Below are 14,791 nucleotides of genomic sequence, written 5' to 3' on the forward strand. Positions count from 1 at the left end.
GCTCCTTATCCCAGTGTTGTGTGACAACACGGGAGCTTTAGCTCAAGCAAAGGAGCCAAGGTCTCATCAGAAGTCCAAACATGTATTGAGAAAGTACCACATCCTCGGAGAGATTGTGGAAAGTAGAGAAGTGTCTTTTGACATAGTCGGCTCCGCAGATAATGTTGTTGATCCACTAGCTAAGCCTTTACCTGGACCATTATTCGACAAGCATCGCGAATCAATGGGTTTAAAGCATATGGGTAGTTGGCTCTAGTGCAAGTGGGAGATTGTTAGAGTAGGTGCCCGTCGAGCCAAGTGTTGGCCGACTGTTCACAACGAAACTCTATGTATGAGCAGTCTTTATTTTAATAATATTTGAAATTATTGTTTTGGCAAATCTTTATCTGTATACCCATGCTAGTTGCATAGATAAAGCCCTTGAATATACAAATAGTAGAAAGAATATGAGATGCTCATATGATGAGTATCAGGAAACTCATATTTGTAATACTGTATATTCTAAACGGTTCCTAGTCGATTCAGCCGCCACTAAGAAGGATATAGGCCGCTCGAGTTAGAAACTAGTATCTGCGATGTGAGTACCATGTTTCATTGGTAGGGGACATTGTGTCCGAGCATGCAGATAGGTGCTCCTGGTAGAGTGCACTGAACAACCCTCCATTAAAGAACTTTCCAAGTGGTTCTCACTTATCGAGTGGAAAAGTCCTAGTTTATGGTTGTACACCATTAGTCCTTATGACCCGGGACAACATTGAGACTCTATGTGCTAGCATTTCACTTTTACTTGTTTACCGACTCTTATGCGGTCATCAGGTGGCAAGGTTGGGTGTCATGTCGAAACATATAGGAGTCGATGCATTGTAGTCGGGGATTCACCGCTTACCTTCGGGTATGGATATCCTATGTGTTATCATGTGTATGGAGGTTGAAATCTCTGGCCAGAGTATGGTGGTAATTATGAAAGGGGTTTCATAGATTACACCATTGATGCAACTACGACATGACACATAGTGTCGATTCATTGACAACTCTCGATAAACCAATGGTTGTCGAATCGATCGGGATATATGAGTTGAAGGGACCGTACTGTACGCTAACCATAATTGAATGGTTCTTGCAGGCACTATCATTTGATACCTAGGGAATCATGTAAGCGATGTTGCTAGGCGTTTAACATGGTTGGTTGGGTACTATCAGACTTGAGTTCTGACGTTCTTATTATCAAGGAGTTGATAAGTAAGAATGGAGCAATTGGGGTATGCTCATATAAGGACATGTTTAGTCCGAATCACATGGAGATGTGAACCCACAGCTAGTTGTATCAATGAACCATTGAGGGCCACACAAGTACTAGCTTTCTAGATCCCGTTGAGAAGTAAAAAATAGTTCAATGTGTTGAACGGCTTATAAAGGAGTTTATAAGCGTAAGGAAAATTAGAAGTATGACTTCTATAAAGGAGAAACTAGTTCAATGTGTTGAACGACTTATAAATGAGTTTTTAAGTGTAAAGAAAAATAGAAGTATGACTTCTATGAGAGAAATGTAAATTTTAATTTATGGAAGTGTTCCTAAATTAAAATTTGGCCAAGTGAATAATGTATTTGAAAATTGTGATTTTCATAAACATTATTATGGACTAAATTAAATTAATTCAAGTGTTGAATTAATTAAACACTAGTGGACCTAGTAGAGTTCAAATAATTAAATTAATTCAAGTGTTGAATTATTAAATATTATTGAGTCTTGTAGAGCTCAATTTAAATTAATTATTTAACTAGTGGGACTTGGGTAAATTCAAGTAATGTTTAATTAGTCTCAAATATGTTTGAGATAATTAAATTTAGTCCATGGCTTTTATTTTGATAAAAACAATATAATATGCATGCATGGGAGGTGAAAGGTTGGGAGACTACTTTTTGAGTTTTCAAGGCATAGCATGCACCTTTTTGACACAACTTTTCCCACAACCAAAAAAATGTCTCTCCTTCTCTCCTAGGATGAATAGTGCCGAAAATACTATTCACTTTCTCTCCAAAAAACTTTCTCTCCAATTTTTCTTTCTTCAATGGTTGAAGAAACACTCTCTTCTCAAATGTAAAATCCTCATATTTTTCTAGTGCAAAATATGAGGGGATCTACCTAGTTGGTGGTGGGCCTAATTTGAAGGAAAGATTCAAGAACTTGGAAAGCTTGAAGATAGTTTCTACCTTTCAAGAGCTTTGTTGTTTGACAACAAAGTTGGAGCCATAATCAATCTTTTAAAGATTGATAGGTATATCTCTCAAACACCCTATGAATGTCATTATTTGGTGTTTTTGTATTTGCTACACATTATACTCTTGGTGGCCGAAATTTTGATACAAAATTTGATTTTTAAACTTCCGTTGCGCTTCCAGTCACCGTAACCGATCCCTTTTCATCTCTAAGATTGCACATTTTATAGCTTGTCATAAAACCGATGATGCTTCAAACATTGCAGATTTGTTCTTTAGAGAAGTCGTTTGGTTGCATGGCATGCCTAGGACTATTGTTTATGGTCGCGATGTTAAATTCTTGAGTTACTTTTGGAAGACTTTATGGGCTTAACTTGGCACAAAATTGTTGTTTTCTACTGCTTGTCATCCTCAAACGGATGGACAAACTGAAGTTATCAATAGAACTTTGGGAACACTTTTGCGTGCTATTCTTAAAAAGAACTTGGATTGACATTTCTGTGGACTTTATTTTGGGGTTGCCTTGTACTAAGAAGGGGAGGGATTCTATTTTTGTTGTTGTGGAAAGATTCTCTAAAATGGCACATTTTATAGCTTGTCATAAAACCGATGATGCTTCAAACATTGCGGATTTTTTCTTTAGAGAAGTCGTTAGGTTGCATGGCATGCCTAGGACTATTTTTTCTGGTCGCGATGTTAAATTCTTAAGTCACTTTTGGAATAATTTATGGGCTTAACTTGGCACAAAATTGTTGTTTTCTACTACTTGTCATCCTCACACGGATGGACAAACCGAAGTTGTCAATAGAACTTGGGGAACACTTTTGCGTGCTATTCTTAAAAAGAACTTGGATTGACATTTCTATGGACTTTATTTTGGGGTTGCCTAGGACTAAGAAGAGGAGGGATTCTGTTTTTGTTGTTGTGGATAGATTCTCTAATATGGCACATTTTACATCTTGTCATAAAACCGATGATGCTTCAAACATTGCGGGTTTGTTCTTTAGAGAAGTCGCTAGGTTGCATGGCATGCCTAGGACTATTGTTTCTGGTCGCGATGTTAAATTCTTGATTTACTTTTGGAATAATTTATGGGCTTAACTTGGCACAAAATTGTTGTTTTCTACTACTTGTCATCCTCAAACGGATGGACAAACTGAAGTTGTCACCGGAACTTTGGGAACACTTTTGCGTGCTATTCTTAAAAAGAACTTGGATTGACATTTCTATGGACTTTATTTCAGGGTTGCCTAGGACTAATAAGGGGAGGGATTCTATTTTTTTTGTTGTGGATAGATTCTCTAAGATGGCACATTTTATAGCTTGTCATAAAACCGATGATGCTTCAAACATGGCGGATTTGTTCTTTAGAGAAGTCGTTAAGTTGCATGGCATGCCTAGGACTATTGTTTCTGGTCGCGATGTTAAATTCTTGAGTTACTTTTGGAAGACTTTATGCGCTAAACTTAGCACAAAATTGTTGTTTTCTGCTACTTGTCATTTTCAAACGGATGGACAAACTGAAGTTGTCACCGGAACTTTGGGAACACTTTTGCGTGCTATTCTTAAAAAGAACTTGGATTGACATTTCTATGGACTTTATTTTGGGGTTGCCTAGGACTAAGAAGGGGAGGGATTCTATTTTTGTTGTTGTGGAAATATTCTCTAAGATGGCACATTTTATAGCTTGTCATAAAACAGATGATGCTTCAAACATTGCGGATTTTTTCTTTAGAGAAGTCTTTAGGTTGCCTGGCATGCCTAGGACTATTGTTTCTGGTGGCGATGTTAAATTCTTGAGTCACTTTTGGAATAATTTATGGGCTTAACTTGGCACAAAATTGTTGTTTTCTACTACTTGTCATCCTCAAACGGATGGACAAACTGAAGTTGTCATCGGAACTTTGGGAACACTTTTGCGTGCTATTCTTAAAAAGAACTTGGATTGACATTTCTATGGACATTATTTTGGGGTTGCCTTGGACTAAGAAGGGGAGGGATTCTATTTTTGTTGTTGTGGAAATATTCTCTAAGATGGCACATTTTATAGCTTGTCATAAAACCGATGATGCTTCAAACATTGCGGATTTGTTCTTTAGAGAAGTCGTTAGGTTGCATGGCATGCCTAGGACTATTGTTTCTGGTCGCGATGTTAAATTCTTGAGTTACTTTTGGAAGACTTTATGGGCTAAACTTGGCACAAAATTGTTGTTTTCTACTACTTTTCATCCTCAAACGGATGGACAAACTGAAGTTGTCAATAGAACTTTGGGAACATTTTGCGTGCTATTCTTAAAAAGAACTTGGATTGACATTTCTATGGACTTTATTTTGGGGTTGCCTAGGACTAAGAAGGGGAGGGATTCTATTTTTGTTGTTGTGGAAAGATTCTCTAAGATGGCACATTTTATAGCTTGTCATAAAACCGATGATGCTTCAAACATTGCGGATTTTTTCTTTAGAGAAGTCGTTAGGTTGCGTGGCATGCCTAGGACTATTGTTTCTGGTCGCGATGTTAAATTCTTGAGTTACTTTTGGAATACTTTATGGGCTAAACTTGGCACAAAATTGTTTTTTTCTACTACTTGTCATCCTCAAACGGATGGACAAACTGAAGTTGTCACCGGAACTTAGGGAACACTTTTGCGTGCTATTCTAAAAAAGATTTGGATTGACATTTCTATGGACTTTATTTTGGGGTTTCCTAGGACTAAGAAGGGGAGAGATTCTATTTTTGTTGTTGTGGATAGATTCTCTTAGATGGCACATTTTATAGCTTGTCATAAAACCGACGATGCTTCAAACATTGCGGATTTGTTCTTTAGAGAAGTCGTTGGGTTGCATGGTGTAATGCCCGGAAATTTAATCCTAATAATCTATAATTATTGATATATAATTTGATATGATTATGAAAGGATTAATCGGGACACGAAAATAAGACATGAGAGGTGAAGCCGGGTGTGGGGACCCGGGCTCTAATACTTTTCTTTGGGATTAAAACAGATCATTAATATAAAAAGTGGGTCAAATTTTTGCTTTTAACATTAATTCTAATGTTATATAACTCAAGCATACACCATAGATATTAACAACATCATCTATAACAAAAGATACAAATATGTCTGGTTCCAAACCATATTCGACAACTAGTAATTAAATACAGTACATGCCAAAAGTACAACTACTAGTTCTTCTGCTATGCCCGAGATCACCACGCTATGTCCATCTCTCATCCTCTGCGTGACCCAGATCCTGCCCCACCTGTTGTTATGCACACATACAGACATAACAACAGCCGGAAAATCGGTGAGAACAAATCCCAGTATAAACATGTATACATGCATATAATCAATTAAACATGAAACATGCTATCATGAATGACATCATATGCACATGCAATGCAATGCGAATCAAACCATGTCTGGACTCGACTCGACTCGACTAGAACTCTAGGGATCCCGGTGTGAATAAGACGTCACTACCTACCCTCCAATCGGGGTAATGAACGTCTCATTCCTAGACTTCGGTCTGAGCTGTATCAACGGCGGCAATAAGAGTAATACCTACTACTATGCTGAGATACACCGAAACGTCTAGCTATTTGACAATGCCTGTCAAAGACTCTCCTATCTTAGATGCAATGAATATCAATATGTAAACAAAGTATAATCATATCCATATCTGAATATCACACTGATCATACATGCTTGAATACAATTCTGAAATCAAAGCATAAACATGTTAAAAGATTGAATATAATGCTATACACAATTCATAAACATGTTACCATATATCTAATAATACTCGTATGTGATTTTGGTTGGGAAACTCAAATAATATCTTATTTGAGTTACATCTCCCCAAACAAAACATGACTTATACCTTTCTTGTTAAACCTTTATCGATGTCGAGGTCTCGATGTCGAAGTGAGGTAAGATGAATCTGAAATGGAATGTTGATACACAATTTATCAATTACTAATCCAAATCAACACCTATCCACTCTCAATACTTGATCTTGATACAATTTGACGGCATAACGACGTAATTCTCGACACCGGTCAAATCAATACAACATAATCAACACAAAACTATATCCTCAATTCCTAATCATCACAATATCAAAGTCAAGATCTCAAAATCTGCATATACTTCATTCTATACATGCTGAAAATCGTAATATTAGCATACGATATCCGTTCTTCGATCCGATTGTATTTCTACGGTGTCAATAACTACAAGAACACATTCTAAAGCTTAAACCATAATTCTCCCAACATATATATTTCAAAACATGCTGGAATTGAAGAAAACTTACATCACCTTGTAGCTAATAAAAAGACGAGTTCAAAACCGAAGTCGGATTTGAATTTGGATGCTTAAATCTTACAAAAGCAAACTTTGAAAGTGAAAGAGAATTTGGAAGCTTTCCCTCCTCTGAATTCTCGGACCTTCTGCTGCAACTGAAGCAAGAATCGAGACAATGCTATATATACTTTGCATGATTTGATACACATGGCTCACCCTTTGAAGCACACGTCTCGCGCATATGCGCGGCATTACTCGCGCATGTGCGCGAGACCTACTGTCTCGACAACTTGGCAGAATTTCACACTCGCGCATATGCGCCATGAAACTCGCGCATATGCGCCAATGGTTCTGGACGCTCCGCGCATATGCGCCACTACTCTCGCGCATATGCGCCAATGCCACTGGCCTGCTCGCGCATGTGCGCAACTAAACTCGCGCATGTGCGCCACAGCTGCTGGAAGTATCGCGCATGTGCGCCACTTTCTTCGCGCATATGCGCCGCTGCTACTGTGATTCTCATGCATATGCACGCATTCCTTCGTGCATATGCGCCATAGCTTCGGCCTTACTTATTCTTTTGACTATCTTTCACATCTTTATTGTACATTTTCCTTTCTTTTCTAGTCCAATGAAATACATCTACAATTATCTTAATTATCAACAAATCCATCTGATTATGATAACTAAATCTTCGAGCCTTACATTTCTCCCCCTCTAAGAAATGATTTCGTCCTCGAAATCGCCCATCATTCTATCAATGAAAGCATCAAAAGTAATAGTATCAAAGTTAGATCAATACTTACATTATTGAAATAATTCGGGGTGTTTCTGTCGCATGTTGGTTTTTGTCTCCCATGTCGCTTCCTCAATGCCATGACGACTCCACTGAACTTTCACGAGTGGAATATTCTTCGTTCTGAGCTTCTTTTCTTTCCGATCAAGAATCTGTATCGGTTGTTCCACATAGCTCAATGTCTGATCAAGTTCATCTTCGTCAGGTTGAATGACATGAGAAACATCTGGCATATATCTTCGCAACATCGATACATGAAAGACATCATGTATCCCAGATAGAGAAGGAGGAAGTGCAAGTCGATAAGCTCGATCGCCAATCTTCTCAAGAATCTCGTAAGGACCAATGTATCGAGGAGATAGTTTCCCGCGTTTGCCAAATCGAACAACGCCTCTGAATGGAGAAATCTTTAAGAATACTCTATCTCCCGCCTCAAATACTAACGGTCTACGTCTGATATTGGCATACTTTGCTTGTCGATCTTGTGCTGTCTTCATCCTCTTCTGAATGAGTTTCACCTTCTCTGTCATGTCACGAATCATATCTGGCCCAAGTTCTGGTACCTCTGAAACGTCATCCCAGTATAGCGGAGATCTGCACTTCTTGCCATACAAAGCTTCAAACGGTGCCATCTCGATACTCGTCTGATAGCTATTATTGTAAGAGAATTCGCAAAGAGATAGAGAATCTTGCCAACTAGTGCCAAAATCTAGCACTACAGCTCTCAACATATCCTCTAAAGTCTGGATAGTCCGCTCTGACTGTCCGTCTGTCTGAGGATGATACGCAGTACTCAGGTGTAATGTCGTACCTAAGGCCTGCTGTAAACTATGCCAGAAGTGTGAAGTGAATCGTGGATCACGATCTGACACGATAGACTTCGGCACTCCATGTAATCTGACTATCTCTCGAACATATATCTCCGCCATCTGATCGTGTCTGTAAGTCATTCTGTATGGGATGAAACAAGCAGATTTGGTCAGTCTGTCAATAATGACCCAAATCGCATCACAGCCTTTGGATGATCTAGGTAACTTCGTCACAAAATCCATGGAAATGTGATCCCATTTCCATTCTGGAATAGATAAACTCTGAAGTAATCCACCAGGCTTCTTCCTCTCAGCTTTCACCTGTTGGCAGTTCAAACACTTAGATACAAATTCGGCAATGTCCGACTTCATTTGCTTCCACCAGAACTGTGTCTTCAAGTCGTTGTACATCTTTCTGCCACCCGGATGAATGCTGAACCGACTACAATGTGCCTCTGTCAGAATCTGCTGTCTCAAATCTGCAACATCTGGCACAACTAGACGGTTATTCACGTACAACACATGATCTCGTACCTGATATTCTGATACATGCCCTGATCTGACCATTTGGATTGATCTTTGCACATTCTGATCAGTTCTTTGTGCTTCCTTGATCCTCATAATCAAATTGGGCTCAACTTGGATCGTAAAAAGTCGTAGTGGCTTACTATCTGTATCAAATTCTAATCCAGATGTACAGCAATTTTCAACTAACTTGTTAACACCTATCGTCGATAAGGACAAATAACATACCTTAAGACTCAAGGCATCTGCTGCTGCATTTGACTTCCCTGGATAATATTTTATTTCACAGTCAAAATCTTTCAGAAGATCTAGCCATCTACGCTGCCTCATGTTCAGTTCTGATTGAGAGAATAGGTACTTTAGGCTCTTGTGATCGGAGAAGATCTCAAATTTTTCTCCGTAGAGATAATGACGCCAAATCTTTAATGCAAATACGATAGCCGCCAATTCCAAATCGTGAATGGGGTATCGGATCTCGTGTGGCTTCAATTGTCTCGAGGCGTATGCGATCACATGGCCTCGCTGCATAAGAACACATCCCAAACCTCTATGAGAAGCATCACAATATACAACGAAATCACCCGTACCTGAGGGTATCGTCAGTACTGGAGCACTGGTCAGCCTTTTCTTCAACTCTAGAAAGCTAGACTCGCACTCCTCTGACCAAACAAACGGTGCATTCTTTTGCGTCAATTGAGTTATTGGCTTTGCAATACTGGAGAAATCTTTGATAAATCTTCTGTAGTATCCGGCTAAGCCCATGAAACTGCGTATTTCTGGCACAGATGTCGGTCTCGACCAACTAATCACAGCTTCCACTTTACTCGGATCTACAGAAATACCATCTCCAGAAATGATATGCCCCAAGAATACAACTCGATTCAGCCAAAACTCACACTTTGACAATTTAGCATACAATTTCTCATTTCTCAGTGTCTGCAACACAATCCTGAGATGTTCTGCATGCTCATTCCTATTCTTCGAATACACCAAAATGTCATCAATGAAGACAATTACAAATTCATCTAAATACCTCTAAAACACTTGGTTCATCAAGCCCATAAATACCGCAGGAGCATTGGTTAAACCAAAAGGCATGACAATAAATTCGTAATGTCCATACCTGGTTCGAAATGCTGTCTTCGGTATATCTACATCTCGAACTCGAAGCTGATGATATCCGGATCGCAAATCAATCTTAGAATACACAGAGGATCCCTGCAACTGATCAAATAGGTCATCAATCCTAGACAAAGGATATTTATTCTTGATCGTTGCCTTGTTCAGTTGCCTATAATCTATACACAATCGCATCGAACCGTCTTTCTTCCGCACAAACAGCACCGGAGCGCCCCAAGGAGATACACTAGGTCTGATATATCCCTTGGCCAGAAGATCTTCTAATTGTGCTTTCAATTCTTTTAGTTCGATGGGTGCCATCCTATACGGAGCTCTCGAAATAGGGACGGTACCTGGTGTAAGATCAATACTGAAGTCTACTTCACGAACCGGAGGCAATCCTGGGATCTCATCTGGAAAAATATCTGGAAATTCCCGCACTACTGGTATATCTGCCAATGTCGGGCTCGTCTTCTGCATGTCTACAGCATAAATAAAGAAACCATCCGCTCCTTTTTGCAACAATCTGTTCATAGTAAGAGCCGAAATCAAGGGAATCCGAGATCTGGAACCCTTCCCGTAGAATTTCCACTCGTCTGTCATCTCGGGTCTGAATCTGACAATCTTGTGGAAACAATCCACGGTGGCTCTGTACTTTGTTAACATGTCAATCCCAACAATACAATCAAAATCATCCAGACCCAACACTATACACTCTAGGTCAATTTCATGCCCCTCAGACTGTAGAATGCAATGTCTAACCGTAGTTACAGATATCAATCCACTTCCCAACGGAGAATTAATAGACACAACATCTAGCAAAGACTCAACAGGCAAAGAATGCAACAATGCAAATCGTTCTGATATGAATGTATGCGATGCACCCATATCTATCAATATATAAGCAGGATAACCGCACAGGAAACAGTTACCTGCAATGACATCATCTGGGGCATCCTGTGCTTGCTCTTCAGTCAAGGCAAACACCTGAGCCTGTTGTCTCTGAGGCTGACTCCCTGGCTGGCCACCTCTGGCTCGAGGCTGGGTCTGTGCTGATGGCGGCTGAAATGAGTGAACAGATGAAGCTTGCCTCTCAGGCTGAGTCACGGAGGCAGACGATCCTGCAGCCTGAAATCTCGATGCACCACTCCTCTGAGGACAGACCTTGGCATAATGCCCCTGTTGTTTGCATACGTTACACCTGCCCACTACACCTTGACATTGTTCTGTGGCATGCTTACCTCCACAAGTACTGCAATATCCACTTGCCACCTCTAGATTCTGGCCAAAACCTCTCTGTCTTGACCCGCTGGAGCTCGAAGAACTGCTCCCTGCCCTCTTAAACTGTTTACCCTTTGCTTTCAACTGATCTTTGCGTCCGCTGCTGCTACCACCACTTTCGAATCGAGGAGGAGGTTGTACTGGAGGTAATGGCGGTCTTGGACTCGGAGCCACATACGGAACACTCCGTTGCCTAAGCAATCCTGCTTCAGCTACTTTGGCACGATTCAATGCTTCAGCTAAATTATTAGGTCTCCCAGTATTGACCAGTGTAAAGACATCAGGATTTAAGCCATTTATAAACTGATCTGCCATGGCCTCATCATTGCCTGAAACATGGGGTGCAAAACGAAGCAAAGAAGAAAATTTAGCAACATACTCTTCAATGTTCAATTGCCCTTGCCTCAAGTTTGCGGATTCAGCGCCTTTATCTTTACGGTAGGATACAGGGAAGAATCGCTGATAGAACTCCGTCTTGAATGCTTTCCATGTAACCTCAGTGCCACGCTGTTCTAGTACTCTCCTTATATTCACCCACCAATACTTAGCCACATCTTGTAGTTGATGGCCAATGAGTTTCACTCGTTTCTCGTCACTATATTCCAGAGACTCGAATAACATCTCAATGTCCTCAAGCCAACTTTCACACTCAATGGCATTCTCGGTACCTTTTAATGTGGGAGGTCGAAAGGATTGGAATCGCTTCAGCAACGTCTCCATAGGGGTCGCCGTAACATCCATAGGATCTCCGGATGTGCTCCCCTGTTCTGGCGCTGCTGGTCGTAGAGGTACGGCTGCTCTTCTAGGAGGCATATCTAATGAACCAACGGATTAGTAAACAAGATATACTACTGTCTCAGCCATCCTCTAGTCAGTTACCTCTGATCTAGAATCAGTTCTGATTCAGTCAATCACATGCTGAAAGAAATCAAATAACAACAACATGTAATAAGGAAAGCAATAATCATGCTAGCACGTCATCAAGCAAGGAAGAAGACTCGATCTACCCCGCTCATTCTATCTTATCTTACTTTAAAGGAACTATCGCTCTGATACCACCTGTTGTGGGGACCCGGGCTCTAATACTTTTCTTTGGGATTAAAACGGATCATTAATATAAAAAGTGGGTCAAATTTTTGCTTTTAACATTAATGCTAATGTTATATAACTCAAGCATACACCATAGATATTAACAACATCATCTATAACAAAAGATACAAATATGTCTGGTTCCAAACCATATTCGACAACTAGTAATTAAATACAGTACATGCCAAAAGTACAATACTAGTTCTTCTGCTATGCCCGAGATCACCACGCTATGTCCATCTCTCATCCTCTGCGTGACCCAGATCCTGCCCCACCTGTTGTTATGCACACATACAGACATAACAACAGCCGAAAAATCGGTGAGAACAAATCCCAGTATAAACATGTATACATGCATATAATCAATTAAACATGAAACATGCTATCATGAATGACATCATATGCACATGCAATGCAATGCGAATCTAACCATGTCTGGACTCGACTCGACTCGACTAGAACTCTAGGGATCCCGGTGTGAATAAGACGTCACTACCTACCCTCCAATCGGGGTAATGAACGTCTCATTCCTAGACTTCGGTCTGAGCTGTATCAACGGCGGCAATAAGAGTAATACCTACTCCTATGCTGAGATACACCGAAACGTCTAGCTATTTGACAATGCCTGTCAAAGACTCTCCTATCTTAGATGCAATGAATATCAATATGTAAACAAAGTATAATCATATTCATATCTGAATATCACACTGATCATACATGCTTGAATACAATTCTGAAATCAAAGCATAAACATGTTAAAAGATTGAATATAATGCTATACACAATTCATAAACATGTTACAATATATCTAATAATACTCGTATGTGATTTTGGTTGGGAAACTCAAATAATATCTTATTTGAGTTACATCTCCCCAAACAAAACATGACTTATACCTTTCTTGTTAAACCTTTATCGATGTCGAGGTCTCGATGTCGAAGTGAGGTAAGATGAATCTGAAATGGAATGTTGATACACAATTTATCAATTACTAATCCAAATCAACACCTATCCACTCTCAATACTTGATCTTGATACAATTTGACGGCATAACGACGTAATTCTCGACACCGGTCAAATCAATACAACATAATCAACACAAAACTATATCCTCAATTCCTAATCATCACAATATCCAAGTCAAGATCTCAAAATCTGCATATACTTCATTCTATACATGCTGAAAATCTTAATATTAGCATACGATATCCGTTCTTCGATCTGATTGTATTTCTACGGTGTCAATAACTACAAGAACACATTCTAAAGCTTAAACCATAATTCTCCCAACATATATATTTCAAAACATGCTGGAATTGAAGAAAACTTACATCACCTTGTAGCTAATAAAAATACGAGTTCAAAACCGAAGTCGGATTTGAATTTGGATGCTTAAATCTTACAAAAGCAAACTTTGAAAGTGAAAGAGAATTTGGAAGCTTTCCCTCCTCTGAATTCTCGGACCTTCTGCTGAAACTGAAGCAAGAATCGAGACAATGCTATATATACTTTGCATGATTTGATACACATGGCTCACCCTTTGAAGCACACGTCTCGCGCATATGCGCGGCATTACTCGCGCATGTGCGCGAGACCTACTGTCTCGACAACTTGGCAGAATTTCACACTCGCGCATATGCGCCATTAAACTCGCGCATATGCGCCAATGGTTCTGGACGCTCCGCGCATATGCGCCACTACTCTCGCGCATATGCGCCAATGCCACTGGCCTGCTCGCGCATGTGCGCCACTAAACTCGCGCATGTGCGCCACAGCTGCTGGAAGTATCGCGCATGTGCGCCACTTTCTTCGCGCATATGCGCCGCTGCTACTGTGATTCTCATGCATATGCACGCATTCCTTCGTGCATATGCGCCATAGCTTCGGCCTTACTTATTCTTTTGACTATCTTTCACATCTTTATTGTACATTTTCCTTTCTTTTCTAGTCCAATGAAATACATCTACAATTATCTTAATTATCAACAAATCCATCTGATTATGATAACTAAATCTTCGAGCCTTACACCGGGCGTCGGTGCATTACGAGCCAAGATTCTGGACAGAACCTCTGGCACCCGAGTGGTGGAAAACTACCGCCCGAGCGCCAGTGTCCCACAAGAATAGGTTTGGGACAGAACGTGTGGTGCCCGAGCGGTAGAAAGTTACCGCCCGAGCGCCAATGGCTAAGCATCCGAGCAGAACATTCCGCGATCGAGCGGTAATGTTTAACCGCCCGAGCGCCGAACGAAAAATATGAAAATGTGCCACGTTTCTCTATCATGCAAGTTGGATATATATATGTATATATCAAGTTTGTCCCTCAGAGTTCAGGAAGAAAGAATGGAGAAAAGCCACGAGGGAAGCTTCAGAAATCCTTACGCCTTTTGCGAGAAATCCGACCGTCTGATTTTGAATCTGAGTACAGTACCGAGTTCCTATCAACGTAGGCTACAACTTGACGTAAGTTTTTCTACGTTTTGACATGTTTTGAAATTAGACTATTGTCAGAATTGAATAGAATTCATATATGATGTTCTTGTCATGTTAGACATCATAGAATCGAAGTAAGATTGAGAAACGGACTGATTATGTAATTGTTATGATTTTTGGAGTCGATTTGACTGAGAACTCATATCAGATATGTAT

The sequence above is a fragment of the Primulina eburnea genome, chromosome 11, assembly GCF_022965805.1.
Source record: "Primulina eburnea isolate SZY01 chromosome 11, ASM2296580v1, whole genome shotgun sequence".
In the NCBI taxonomy this organism is placed as follows: domain Eukaryota; kingdom Viridiplantae; phylum Streptophyta; class Magnoliopsida; order Lamiales; family Gesneriaceae; genus Primulina; species Primulina eburnea.